Source organism: Onychomys torridus, chromosome 5 (genome assembly GCF_903995425.1).
Source record: "Onychomys torridus chromosome 5, mOncTor1.1, whole genome shotgun sequence".
Taxonomy (NCBI): Eukaryota; Metazoa; Chordata; class Mammalia; order Rodentia; family Cricetidae; genus Onychomys; species Onychomys torridus.
The window spans coordinates 128,946,678-128,960,552 of NC_050447.1; the positions used below are offsets into that span (position 1 = coordinate 128,946,678).

Genomic DNA, 13,875 nt, shown 5'->3' on the forward strand with positions numbered 1-13,875 from the left:
GACCATGTCACAGCGTGTGAAGCTCGGGGGCATGGAGGGGCAGGGAGAGTGAGTGGCAGGAGCTTTTCTTAGTGTCCATGAGACAAGGGAATGAGATTTATCACCTGAAAAGGGTACTCTGTTGCAAAGGCGGTCAAGGTCAGAATCTGAGTGATCCTGAAGGGCCAGGTCACAGTTCTGTTCTCAGAGGAGGGTCAGGATTTGGGGGACACCTGTTATCAGAAGGTAATCTATAAGCAAGGGTTGTCAAAGGGGACCCTAGAGCTTCAGCTCAGCATGCCAGCTGGGGTCTGGGACATTGAAGTATGGCCAGGTGACTTGCTGTCCATTTAAGCCAGACTTTCCTTGCTCTGAGTAGTAGCTTTTGCTAGAGGGGTCTGTCCCCAAGCTGATCTCTGGCTTAGATGGTAGTGAGGCCCCAGGTGCTCCAGGCCCTATGGGCCAATAAGGTCACCATCCCTTTCGTGGAGAATGTGGCCCAGAAGTTCCCTTTGGAACGTGAGCATCCTCATAGCCTGGTAAAACCTCCCTTTTAGCCCTCAGCTTCTCTACCTCCTAATTTTCTCCCTTTGCCTCCTCTTTATCAAAACAAACAAACAAGCAAACAAAACAAAATTTTCTCCCACTTTTGATATTTGCTATCTTGTCCCATTTTAAATTTAAATTACATTTATCAGATAGCGGGGGGGGGGTGGTTGGGGAATAAGTTACATATAGTATAGTTGCCTAAACTCTGTCACTGTGGCTAGTTTGTGCTATTTCCTCCACACGGAAGTGTTCTATCTGGGCTTGGAGTCCCTGGAAAAGGACATTCCTGCAGCTAGGCAGCTCTGTTGTCACATGCTGGGGTCCAGCGGTGCCCTCACCCCTTGGGCTTGTACTAATTAGTGGGCTTCCAGCGTCAGGGATGAGACTGGGAAGTGGGGTAGGGGAGCTTGGAATGAGGGAAGACTGAACTCCAGTCACTGCTCTGGGAGCAGCCTCTGGGCCCTGTTCTGTCCCTCACATCCAGCTCCTTCCAAGCCTCAGCAGGGGACCTCATTCCCTCACTCAGCCCTTTCCCTCTACTATACCTTGACCTCTGTCTGCCCTGAGGTGGAGGTGGGGGTTCGCCCAATAGGATTGTGACATAGATTGAAGGAGATGATCTGGCATGCCCAGGCTTTCAGTAAATGTCTAACAATACAGACCTGATGCATGTATTGGGCACAAGGCTGTCTCATTGCTCAATTCAACCAGAGGGCCTATAGGTTCTAGTGTACATGACCTTTTCCTGCCTCCAAAGAGCATTGCTCAGCTTTGGCTCTGCAGGTGACATCTCTGAAGGATAACAGTCCAGGAGGGAAGTCTGTTAGGGAATTAGAGTCTAGCATGGGACTTTAAAGGCAAAGACCTCATCCTCTGGAGATGATGTGGGAGGAGGGGGTGGGGCCACCAGAAAGAAGCTACTTCTACTAATCTTTAGCTCTTTGGAGAGAGAGAAGGGTCAGAGGTTGAAAGTGTGTTCAGGACCTATATAAGTCAAAGCTCCTGAGCAGAATGGAGAAAGGCTCTAGAGAAGGCACATTGCTAGGAACATCCAGAGAGAAGACCCGAAGCTGGGGCTGGAAGGCCCAGGGTGGAGGCCTGGGATCAAGTTGCCTTCTGCTGTAGAGTAGGGATGTTCACATTCCAGTGGTTGAGGACAGATGGAGAGCTCCCTGCTCACAGGGAGGACATCGCCAATAACAGTGTCTGGTTAAAAACTGATGGAAAGCTCCCCTGGCTCACAGGGAGGGCATTGGCAATCATTTTTCGAGCAGTCACAAAGCTCTGGGCTCTCCTGAGGATGTCACACTTAGCAGCTTTTCCATTTAATGTTTAGAGTAGCCCCTGGAGTAGGCCTCAGAGTAGAAGAAACCCCAGGCCCAGTTAGGTAAATCAATTGCTCCAAACTTCCTGTCTAGGGAAGAAATACAGAGGTAAGAGTCACTTCACAGACTTCTAGAAGACCAGAAGCAACACATGGCCAGAGACCTGTGTGCTAAGGTATGAATGACTTTCCTTACCTCCCTCTTATGATTTTCTTGGTTTGTGTGCAGATGCCTGGCACCAGTAGCACCTGAGTCTCTAATGTCCACTAGGCATGTCCTTTCTGCTTCCCAGTAGCCCCTGGCCTTGCCCAGGCATCTTATTAGTTGACAGAACTCTTTGTTGGTTCTCCAGCTCCTATAGGCCCTGAAGAAGTGATTGAGCCATGATTTTCACAGGTTTCCTTGATTTGAGTCATGATGCTGCTAAGAAAGAAGACGAGAGAGTGCACCATGCTGCTTCATAAAATCGTGTGCATTCTCGAGAGTGACAGACGGATCACCAGCTGGCAGACCACCCGCCCATGGCTGCCAGAACCTTGTGATCAGAAATCACAACAGTTATGTCTCCTGGCATTGTTTTTATTTGAGCTAATGTTTGAAGCTTCTTCCTTTTGCCACTCTGGGCACTCCAGAGGTCCACCACCTTGTCTAGGAAGAAGGGGGTGAAGGCCCATCATCTTGTGTGGGAAGAAGTGGGTGAAGGCCTTCCATCCGACAAGTTCTAGAGGTATCTGTGACCAGAGTGACCAAACCTTCCAGAGCTGACTTCAGGCCTTGAGCCACAGTGCCAGAATGGTAGGGTGTTGTGAATCAGGGACCCTTCTTTGCATGTGAAGGACAGGGCCAGCCACAGCCATCCTGTCCTCTCCAGCTAGGTGTGCTCTTCTTATGCCTTTTTTAGGCTACTAAAGATATCAGGTGACAATGAAATCCAGCCACCTAGTCAGACCAGGGTAGAAGGGAGTGATCATTCCAGAAGACTCACAAGGGACCCAATAGCTCCCTGACACCAGCCAGTGTTGACTTTGGGGCTAGTCCTGTTAGTTCTGTGGCTCATGACTTTACCTTGGCTTCAGAGCACTCAGACAAGAGCAAGAGAGGAAAATCAGGTGCCCTGGCATGGTGGATTGGCATCTGTACCTGGGTCTGCTTGTGGCTAGTGGCCCTTAGATTTGGAACACTGATCCCTTTCAAAAAAAGTTCTGGGCCTACGAGGGTCCCATTCAAATCTAAAGACTTGCTAAGAATGGCCTCCTTTGGTCAGTTCTTTGATATCCTGTCTGCATTTTTACCAACAGTGGAGACAGGCTAAGGTCAGAGCGCGGCATGGTCAAGAGGAAGGGCTTCCAGGGGTCTGGCGCTTGGCTAGAAGGCAACCTCTCTTGCCTTTCCTTTGACATCAGCTTGGTGTGATCGTGCTTGTAAAGCAGTTAACATAATGAGCAGCTTTGCAATTGCCAGTTTTTATCATTGTCATTATTATTAATATCACTTACTATGTCAAGAGAAAAGGGTGAACAGTGCAGTGAACTTGCTTCACAAGGGCTGGATCACAGCCTCATTTGCCTTGCTACAGGTAGGGATACTGAGGCCTAAGAGAGGGAGAGGTTCTGGGGGTGTCTCACAGTGAGAGCGTAGTTGGAACAAGTCTAGAACCCATGATCATTGCCCTGCATAAGGCTGTCCCACAGGATGGGTGGTCTGAGGAGGTTCCTGAAGGAGGTGGGTTTTGAGGTAAATCTTGGGAGTAAGAATTGGAAAGAGGCCAGTAGGAGAGGGAGGAGAGATGGTGTGTACATGCTTGTGAGGATGGTGTACAGGAGGGAGTCATGAGGAGACAAGGGTTTTGGGGAGCCTGGGTGGGTTACTACGGCCTCCTCTATAGCAGAGCTGGAGGGGCACAGAGAAAGCCTCATGGTACCCAAACTACCCACTCTGTGACTCCTCACAGGTGCTTCCTCTTGGCACACACAGATATGGTAGCTATGGGCACAAAACTCATCTGCTCCCTCTATGCTCATAGTCAGTGGAACCCAGGGCCAGGGATGGGCAAGATGCTGAACACATCTGCATGGGGAGAGGAAACTCATTCAGTCCCCTTTTACTATTAACATCTTAGAGGGGTTTTCTAGGATTTGCCACAAGCACAACAAGGATTTCTTCTTCCCCTGTCTGGGGTCCAGAAGTCAAAATTGAGGTGTTGGCAGGGTATGCTTTATGGAAGCTCCAGGCAAGCATCCGCCCCAGGCTCACTGTGGCTCCTGGCCATCCTTGGCTCCTAGCTACACAGCTCCAGCTCTGCTTCCGTGTTGTAGCATCCTGTTCTATGTCTTTCCCTCTTATGAAGACACTTGTCATTGGACTTAAGGGCAACTGTGTATAATAGCATGGTCTAGTTCTCAAGACCTGGGACAACTGTATACATCGGCATGGTCTAGATCTCATGAGCTTTCACTGAACTACTTCTGTAAAGAATTGTTTCTAAATAAGTTCATATTCACAAGCCCTGGGTAAGTATACTTTTTGTTGGGGGAGATGGGTCAGTCCATTCACTATGCCCCAAAGCAGCATGGGAATATTTTTTCTTCAGAGAGGTGGGTCATAATGTTCCTTCTCACTTCAGAATGATAGAACTAATACTGGGACCAGTCCAGCTTATGCCTTGGCTGTAGGGTTGGTTTTTCTCAGACTGGAGACTTGGCCAGGTTAGAATGATAGTTGGGGACACATGGGCATCCAACAGGGCCTGCCACTAGACTTCATCACCTGGGAGCAGAACACTGTGACCCCAGCCCATTCATGGAATGTTCCAGCATAGTATTGTCCAGCCAGCAGAAACTTTAAGTGTCTGGCATGATAACCACTAGCCACATATGTCACTTTAGTTTTTGAAATAGTCACTCTGTGAACTAAAGGGCTTAATTTTAAAATTCCACTTAAGTTTAATTAAATTTTAATGTAATCAGACCTAAGTGGCTAGTGGCAGCTCTGTTGGACAGCAAAGCTCCAGAGTTTGATTTGACCTTTTCTCCTGGTCTGTTCTTCATTTAATTATTGAAAATAGATTTCGTCATAAAGAGCTAAAATGACTCTCGCTTTCTATGTATGTGATGTTTGGAGTTTGAACTTTTGGCTTGGAGACAGCAGCCAGATGGCGTTGGCTAGCTTTAGGCTCAGCACAAGAAAGAACATCCTGCTCTCCAGGTGACAGGAGGAGGGACACTTTCCTTTTGATGCCTCTGAGGATGTCTACATTGAGCTGGAGAGCACCTGATGGGGCAGGGTGAATCTGGGGTCCCTGCAGCAAGGTGGCAGCCTGGCAAAGTTCTTACTCCAGAAGAAAGGAGCAGGAGCTTGTCTACCCCTGGGGCTGCTCTGTGTGATTGGGGTTCCCCCACCCAGCCCCCCTCCACCTCCAGCCCTACCCCCAGCCCTCCTCCACCCCCCCGGCCCTCCTCCACCCACCACCCGCCCTCCTCCCACCCCCAGCCCTCCTCCACCCCCCCACCCCCCCACCCCCCAGCCCCTCCCATCCCCAGCCCTCCCCCCAGCCCTCCTCCCACCCCTGGCCCTCCTCCACCTCCAGCCCCCCTCCATCCCCCGGCCCCCCCCCCCCCCCCCCCGCCCTCCTCCCACCCCCCGGGGCCCTCCTCCACCCCCCCCCGCCCTCCTCCCACCCCCCCGGGGCCCTCCTCCTCCCCCACCCGCCCTCCTCCACCCTCCCCCCGGCCCCCCTCCACCCCCCGGGGCCCCCCTCCACCCCCCGGGGCCCTCCTCCCACCCCCCGGGGCCCTCCTCCACCCCCACCCGCCCTCCTCCCACCCCCCGGCCCTCCTCCACCCCTCCTCCCACCCCCGGGCCCTCTCCAACCCCGGCCCTCCTCCCACCCCCAGACCCCCTCCCACCCCCAGCTCTACCTCCAGCCCCATTCCCATCCCAGCCCTCCGCTGCCCCCCCAGCTTCCTGAAGTTGAGGTGAAATCTGCGTTATCACAAAGCTGCTCTCGCTCCCACAGCATCTAGTCTCTTTGTTTCCGTAGATAGGCTAACACTGTCCTGTTAGAACACTGTGTTTGTTGTCCCTACTGTTTAGGCATTGTAAGTACAACTTCGTTTGTTTACTTGCTTGCATGCTTTTGACCCTTCTGGATGAAGCATTACCCGACAAGAGCTAGTCTCTAAGGAAGCATGTGCTGGAATGGCTGCTTGGGTTTTAAGCTTCAGCTACTCTCTCTTCCTTTTCTCTCTTTTCCTCTCTGCTGTCTCCCCCGGCACATATCGAGCAGCTCTGGAAGCCTGAAGGTATCTGCTTGCCTGTCTCTGCGCATGCTCAACAGCCTGTACTCGTGGTCAGGAGAAAAGCAAGGTCCGGGCCCCTGCCTCCACCTGCGCAGGCAGGAAGCTCAGCCCTGCTCTAGGGAGGGTGATGGGAGGGCAGACTGCTGACCAGGGTCAGGGACCAGTGTGCTGCTTGCAGTCCGACACAAATGAGGGATTTAGAGGCGGGAGGCCAGGAGGTGTTGCTAGGCAACCTCTCCATGGGGCCTGAGGTAACACAATCTAGGGAGCAGCCTGGTAGCAAGGCCTCCGAAGGACAAACCTGAACTTCACCACCAGCGTCTTCCGGAGGTGGATGGGGCAGGAAAGGTCAGCAGAGCCGGTTCTGCTTCTGAAGCGTGGCAATGCTGCTTCCGTGGCTCCTCCTTCAGCGGTACCCTCTTTCTCTTTAAATTTGTGCCTCGTTTTGCACAAGAGACGATCAGAAGTGCTTTTAGAACTGTACACACTGTAGTAGGGCAGACATTAAATAGGAAAACACTGGGGCAAGGGGAAAGTCAAGGGCTGCCTGTCAGGGGAGTAGTCTGCAAGTGTCCGTAGGTAGGTCTGTGGGCACAGTGGTGAATAACAGTGTCAGGCAGCTGTGCTTCCTGCCTTGCTGGGCAATAAAGGCTGTGAGTCCAGGCGCCTGGTACAATATGGCTGTAGTCAGACTCTGAGCCTCCTAGCAGCCAGTGAGAGGAAGTGCAATTATGAGAGGCTAGGTGTGTCGATGATGCTGTATTAGTAACATAGTAACAGCGGCCTTGTCTTGCTGTTCCAATGGACAGATCCTGCACAGCTCCCCCCGCCCCCCACAACCGCATTTCCAGGACTAGTCTCTTGGCTGAGGACATGGTGCTGGCTCAGAGATCCAGGCTGGTTGCCTTATTGTGAGAGCTTCAGCCCCCTTAGTCTAGCCACACACCTTGTGTTTTCGGCTGGAGTGTTCCCAGCACCTAGAATAGTTTCTTTCCATTGCTGTCGGCCCCTCCACCTCTCTGTCAGAGCCCTGGGCTCTGTTAACGAGCTCTTCACAACAGCCTCTCATCTGACGTTTCAGCCACACTGCAAACTTGTCACAGCTTTGCCATTGTCCCAGTTAGTGTTAACTGTCAACAACGCAGGCTGGAGTTGCCTTAGAAGGGAATCTTAATGGGAAGGCTGCTTAACCTAGACCTGTGGGCGTGTCTGTGGGGGTTGTCTTGATGGATAGTTGGCATAGGAAAGCTCAGCCCACTGTTGGCAGCACCATTCCCTGGCAGGTGGTCCTGGGAAGTATATAAAAGCTATCCAAAGATAAGCCTGTGAGAAAGTCAGAGACCTAGCCAGCAAGCACTGTTTCTCCATGGTTTCTACTTTGCTCCTGCTTGAGTTTCCACCCTGATTCCCCTCAGTGACAAACTGTGGCTTGAAAGGAGCCACATAAATCCTTTCCTCCGCCAGTTGCTTTTTGACAGAGTACTTTACCACAGTAAAAGACAGGAAGCAAGAACAGGCATGCGGCGGGCAAAGGAAGCAGAGGTAGAGGCCGCTGAGCAGTTCATCCACGCCCCACAGGGTCACAGCCCACTGTTTCTGCCTTGTTATTAGGAGTGCTGTTTGTGAACCTGCCTCGCTAGCAGACCCATAAAATGTTTGCTCCTCCAGCCCCTGGTATCCCACTGGGAGTTGAAATTTCATTGCTTACATCAGTGAAGGGGTGGGATGGTCCCTTCACCCTGTGGAGATAGGGTGGGTGGACGCTGGCATCTGGGGTCTCCCCGCCTCCTTTTGATTGTCTACTTATTTATTGGTTCATTCAACAAATATTTCCTGGGCATGTTGGGTGCTGTGTGGTAACCTCTAGTCTGACCTCAGGAGACTAATAGAGCCGAGATATCAACACGTGACATGAGAATACCCGAGGAAAGCGTGAGGGGAAGAGTGCTGGTTAGCAGCAGCAGAAATAAACACACAAGCAGGCATGCACACATGGCCCTATGCATGTCAAGTGTCCTGGACTCCACCCACATCTGCAGCACCCAGCAATGGCCTTTCTCTAAATGTTATAAGCCCACCTTAACCATAAGAGCCCAGAATATACTGTTCCTTTGCAGGTTACCCAAATGGAAGCAAGAAAAGCCTCATTTTGTCTTGTTCCTACAGGTGAACTTCTATTCATGTGACCTAAATTTGTAATCCTGGAAGGGCTAGCCTATGGCACAAGCCGTCCTATAAAAGGAGTGCTTGCATCCAAGGGGCCCACTTCTCCCTGGGGAATGTTGAGGGAATCTTAAGAACATAAGGGAAGAACCTTGTGCCTTTCCTATTAATGAACATCATCTGCTCTCGGGTTACACAGCAGAGCTCTTGGATGCGTTTCAATGTTTGATCCCTCTTTAAAGAAAGCAACCGCAGCCATCCCAGGGATGAATTCCGAAATAGCCTGTGGCAGCCATCGGAGCAGGAGCTGATTGGACTGTTGGTTATCATCCCATACATCTGCCTGAGATAGAGACTTGTGTAAGTAAAAACACATTTTTTTTTTTCTCTTCCAGGATCCCAGGTTCACAATGAAGGGGTGGCCAGGCCAACCAGGCAGCAGGACCAGGCACATTCTCAGACTCAGGAAGAAGCTGCCCACTGACAGCGGAGATTTAGGTGCGTTTGATCTCTGGTCCCCAACTAGCACTGTTTGTCTTTTTACAAATGATTGAAGAGAATCTTGCTTTGAACGATTAGGGTTGTTTTAAGAAGGCCAAGCTCCATTTGAGGCCATGCGTCTGGGAAAAACTGCTGCTGAATTCCAAGTGGAGTAGGGTGACGTTTCTCTCCAGACCACAGGCTTGTTCTTCAGATCTGTTAGCCGATGACCCATAGTGTATAGCAGCTCTTCTGCAGACAGGGCACGTGTGGAGCTTTTCTGGGAAGTCGGCCTTTCTTCTTGCCATCATCCTGGCCCTGCTTACAGGCATTTCATGGCTTCCCCACTGTGTACCCTTACCCGGCCTTGGTCCTGAGTCTGGTGGATACCCTGGGGAGAGGCTTCTTCTGAAGTACAGAATAATGTCAGCACACCTGGGTACACAATATGGGAGGTGACATTCCTCATGAAAGAAGCATGTGGGGGTGGGGATGAGGTGTGTGGGGATGGGGGTGTATGCATTACTCAGGCCTTGGATACATGGAGAGACACATAAGCCAGTCCAAATTTGGATGCCTGATCATTACTGGAAGACAACCCAGATTAAGGAAATTGAAATGCTCACCCACCTCCCTAAGACATGTAAATTCAATGTAGTTTCAAGACTGCTTGGGGTCAAGTCTTCCATTCCCCAGGTAGTAGCCCTGTGGCTTAGGCAAGTCATTTTGCTTCTCTAAGCATGAATTTCCTCACCTAATAGCCAGCATGTGGTTCAATGAGTTGTGGGAAAATCACACACGTATAAACCACAACTTGCTTTGTCTGCTGTGTGTCTAACCCACAGTGGCTATTGCTTTGTAGTTACAGTTCTGAGCTTATTACTGTGTTGATAGTATGTGAACTCCTTCCATCCTGTGAATAGCTCCATGTGCAAACCGTTATGAGACTCTCAGGGAAGGGGAAAATTTCATTTCAGTTTCATTAGTAAAGAAATAATGTGTAAAAGACAAACATTAACAATCCTGTGACCACAAACTAAAAGACAAATTATTACTTATTGATATTCATACTTAGTGAATAACTCTACCTAGAATGTAAAATCTATAAGATAATGATGTTCCTACCCTAATAACTGAAAATAAAAAGTCAATTTACAAAATCATGTACAATCTATCACAGAGCAGCCTTGAAGATATAAGGTAATTTAGTTAAAACTGAACAGTTGGCTCTCCCAAGAAGCATGGTTGTTTTATCTTGGGTAGAGCAGCCAGAGGAGGAAGGGGAGAGGAAGAAGAGGGAAGGGAGGAGGAGGAATTGAAGAGCAAGCAGCTGCAGATGTAATGGATGTAGAAGAGCCAAGGAACAAGGGTAGAATAATGAAGTCTTAAAGCCCACCGCTTGGTGACATACTTCCTTCAACAAGGCTCCACCTCCCGAAGGTTTCATAACAGTCCCTGACAGTGCTATCAACTGGGCACCAAATGTTGAAACATAAAAGCCTGTGGGGGCCATTTCTCATTCAAGCTACACAGTGGTATAGGAAAATGAAGAGAAACTGTCATACTTGGCTTACCAGTGAGTGTGGGGTTGTGATCACCACTGAGTGTAGCTAAAACAACAAAGTCCAAATCCCAATCAATAGAAACCAGACAATAATTTATCTTCATGCATGAACAGGCTGATAGAGCTCTCCATTTTAGTATGCATTTTGCTTCCTCTCTACTATATTTTATAAACATAATATGTGACATTCAGTATAAACTTACCAAGCACATGCATCTCAAACAAAGAAAGATATGATTGTTAAGATGTGAAATAATCACATGGAAATTGGTGTAAACACCAATTGTCAGACATTATGACCATACACAGTCCCTGTCCATAACATCTTTTGGCATTTATCTAAGGACCTAATGAAAAGACAGGTAACAAATATGAACAGCAGAGTTGTGAGAACTAGACGAAATGCTAAGTAGGAACACTGGGACTACAAGACAGAATAACAAACATGAACATTTTGTTGGTGGACTTGGGAGACTGGAACTTGATGGTTGAAAGTAGCGGTGGAAAAGATTCAAGCTGAAACAAAAAGTAAAACCAAACTTGAATGGCAGGTATTGGTGGTCAGTCTGACACTTGTGGGAAGAGGACACCTCACCTGAGGAACTGGGTTCATCAGATTGGCCTTTGGACATATCTGTAGGGCATTTTCTTAATTGCTAATTGATATATAAGGTCCAGCCTACTATGGGTGGTAACATTCTCTAGGTGTGTGGGCCTGGGCTGTATGAAAAAGTTATCTGAGCAAGCCAATGAGCAATATTCCTCCACGGTCTCTGTTTCAGTCCTTGCTACCAGGTTCCTGCCTGGAGGCCTTGTCTTGAACTCCTCCAGTGATGGATTATGACCAAGGAGTTGTAAGATAAACTAAATCTTTTGCTTTGGATCATGATGTTTATCATAGCGGTAGGAAGCAAAATAGGTAGGACACAAGCAAGAAAGGTCATAGCAATTGGTCTAACAAACATGTATTCAGAGTTATAGAAGGTGAGAGAAAAAGGCAGAGGAAATAAGTGATGAGGTCAGAGGAAAAAATGTAAAACTAAGGAAAAAAACCAAAAACCACTCAGCTCAAGGAACACAAAGAATCCCTAACAGGATCATCACCAAATAGATGAAAAAAAAAAAAAAAAACTGAGGAGAGAAAGTCCTTATTTTTCTTTAAATTAAAAAAAAATCTTTAAATTAGAAAATTTAAAGAAAAGGGAAGGGAAGAAAAATCAGAGGTGAACAATTATAAGGATAAAAGTAAGCTGGGTGGTGGTGGCATACGCCTTTAATCCCAGCACTCAGGAGGCAGAGCCAGGCAGACCTCTGAGTTTGAGGCCAGCCTGGGCTACCAAGTGAGTTCCAGGAAAGGCGCAAAGCTACACAGAGAAACTCTGTCTCGAAAAACAAAACAAAACCAAAAACAAACAAAAATAATAATAGTAACTTCTCATCAGATATAGCAGAAGTTAGCAGACAATGACACACCACCTTTAGCATGGTAAGAGACAAACAGATGGACAACCCTGGCAAGCTGATACTTGGTATCCACTGAAGATACTAAGAAATGGAATAGAATACATTTTAAGAAGACAAAGTGACAGAAATGTCTCTGGTGATGAGGACATGATATGAGGACTTCTAGGAGCAGGCCAGCAGTGATTTCAGAGGGAAACTTGGTCTGCTAGGAAGTAGTTCCACAAATGAGGACCATCAATGTCATGTTGGATATAAAGCACCCCCCACAGGCACATGTGTTAGAACACTTGGTCCCCAGCAGGTGGTGCTGTTTGTGAGCACTGGAGTCTTTGGTGCGGTCTAGCTGGAGGAAGTGGGTCAGTGGGGTGGGCCTTATGGCTTATACACTGGTGCCACTTTCTGGTGTGCTGAGTTGTGAGCAAGCAGCTGACACGGAGCTGCCTCCACCACACCTTTCCAGCCATGATGGGTTGCAACTTTTCAAACTAAGAGCTAGCCTTCCTTAAGTTGCTTCTTGTCAGGTGTTTGGCGACAGAGGTGAGAAAAGTGATTTGGTGATATAAATAGATGTAACATATATGACAATGTTTACTTTCATGAAGTATCTGAATGGCTAGTGTAGAAATAGAATACTTTTGATTTTCATATATATGTTTCTATGTAAGTTGTGATGAATTAAAGATAAAGAATATAGTCTCTAGAGAAATTTCTAGAAATATACTTCAGAGAGGTAGAACTAAAACGTTAATACAGTCGATGAAACAAAATTCTTCTCCAAGATGCAGGATGTATGGAACAAGAAACCAAAGAGCATAAAGAAAAGGGGAGGAGGAGAAGGAATTCATCAGTTGCATACATGGAATTCTTAAACAGTTAAAAAAAAAAAAAAAGGAACATAGAAAGATAGATCTCAAATTTGGTATATATAAACTAAAATATACAAGTAAATTCATCAATAACCATCCCAGTTAAAAGCAGAGACTAAAGATGCAAGACCCAACTATATATGCTTTATAAGAAAGAATACTTCAAACATAAAGATACAGAGTAGAAAGTAAAAGATTTTTAAAAATACATAGCACAATAAAATGGATAGAGCTATATAGTGTAGACTATAAAGTGTAGACTTCAGGGTGATAAAAAGGGAGCATTTTATGATTATATTTAAGGTTTAATCAATCAATAAATCTATACCTAAGAGCCAAAATAAAGCAAAAATTTGCAGAACTGAAGGGACTGTACATATTTTTAGTCACAGCTAAAGAACTTCTCTCTCTGCGTCTAACAGTCTGAAAGATTAGCATGTGAAAGCGTGATGACTAACTCTGTCAACCTGACTAGATTGAGAGCCACCCAGGGGGTTAGGAAGGAAACTTCTGGGTGCATCTGAGGGCATCTCCAGAGACTGTAGCTCACACGGGCTCTCACTTAATCATGGTTTAATCCACAGTGGATTCAATCTTTGAATGGCTTGTGAGGTGGTGGAAGTATGGTAGTTGGGACCTAGTTGTAGGAAGTAGGTCATGGGCATGTGCCTTTGAAGGGTTTTTCTAGTCCTTTGCCTCTCCCTCTCTCGCTTCCCTCTTCTTCCTCCCTTCTCCCTCTCCTGTGGCTGCCATACTGTGATGTCTATGACATTCTTCCTGGCTTTAGACCGGAAGCAATGGATCCAAGTCAGTCTCAGACTGAGGTCTCTGAGACCATGAGCCAAAATATATTGTTATTATTTTAAACTGTTTCTCTCAGGTGTTTGTTGTGGCACTAAAAACTGATGCTGACTTGGTAATGTTTAAACAACACTGCCAATAACTTGAGCTATTTGACAGTTAGAAGCCACACCACTCAATAAACAGCACACGTTTCCCCAGTGTTACTGAAAACAAAACACGGAGTAGCCCATAAATAAATCTCAGCATTTTAAAAGACTGAATGCATAAATATATTTTCTGAACACAATGGAATTAAGGTAGAAACCAGTGGTGATGAAATGCCTAGGAAATTATTCTAATGTTTGGTAGTTCAATAACACACACCAAAGGTAACATCTTGGGTC

At 47.5% G+C, this 13,875-nt stretch overlaps 1 long non-coding RNA gene across 1 annotated transcript in view; it reads left to right on the plus strand.

Annotated features, from left to right (window-relative positions):
• The first annotated feature begins 5,797 nt into the window (after positions 1-5,797).
• LOC118583494 overlaps positions 5,798-13,875 on the plus strand; it is a 58,683-nt gene continuing 50,605 nt past the window's right edge. The window contains exons 1-2 of the long non-coding RNA XR_004944946.1: positions 5,798-5,950; positions 8,710-8,812. This is a non-coding gene — a long non-coding RNA (uncharacterized LOC118583494). The remainder of the gene's footprint in view (positions 5,951-8,709; positions 8,813-13,875) is intronic.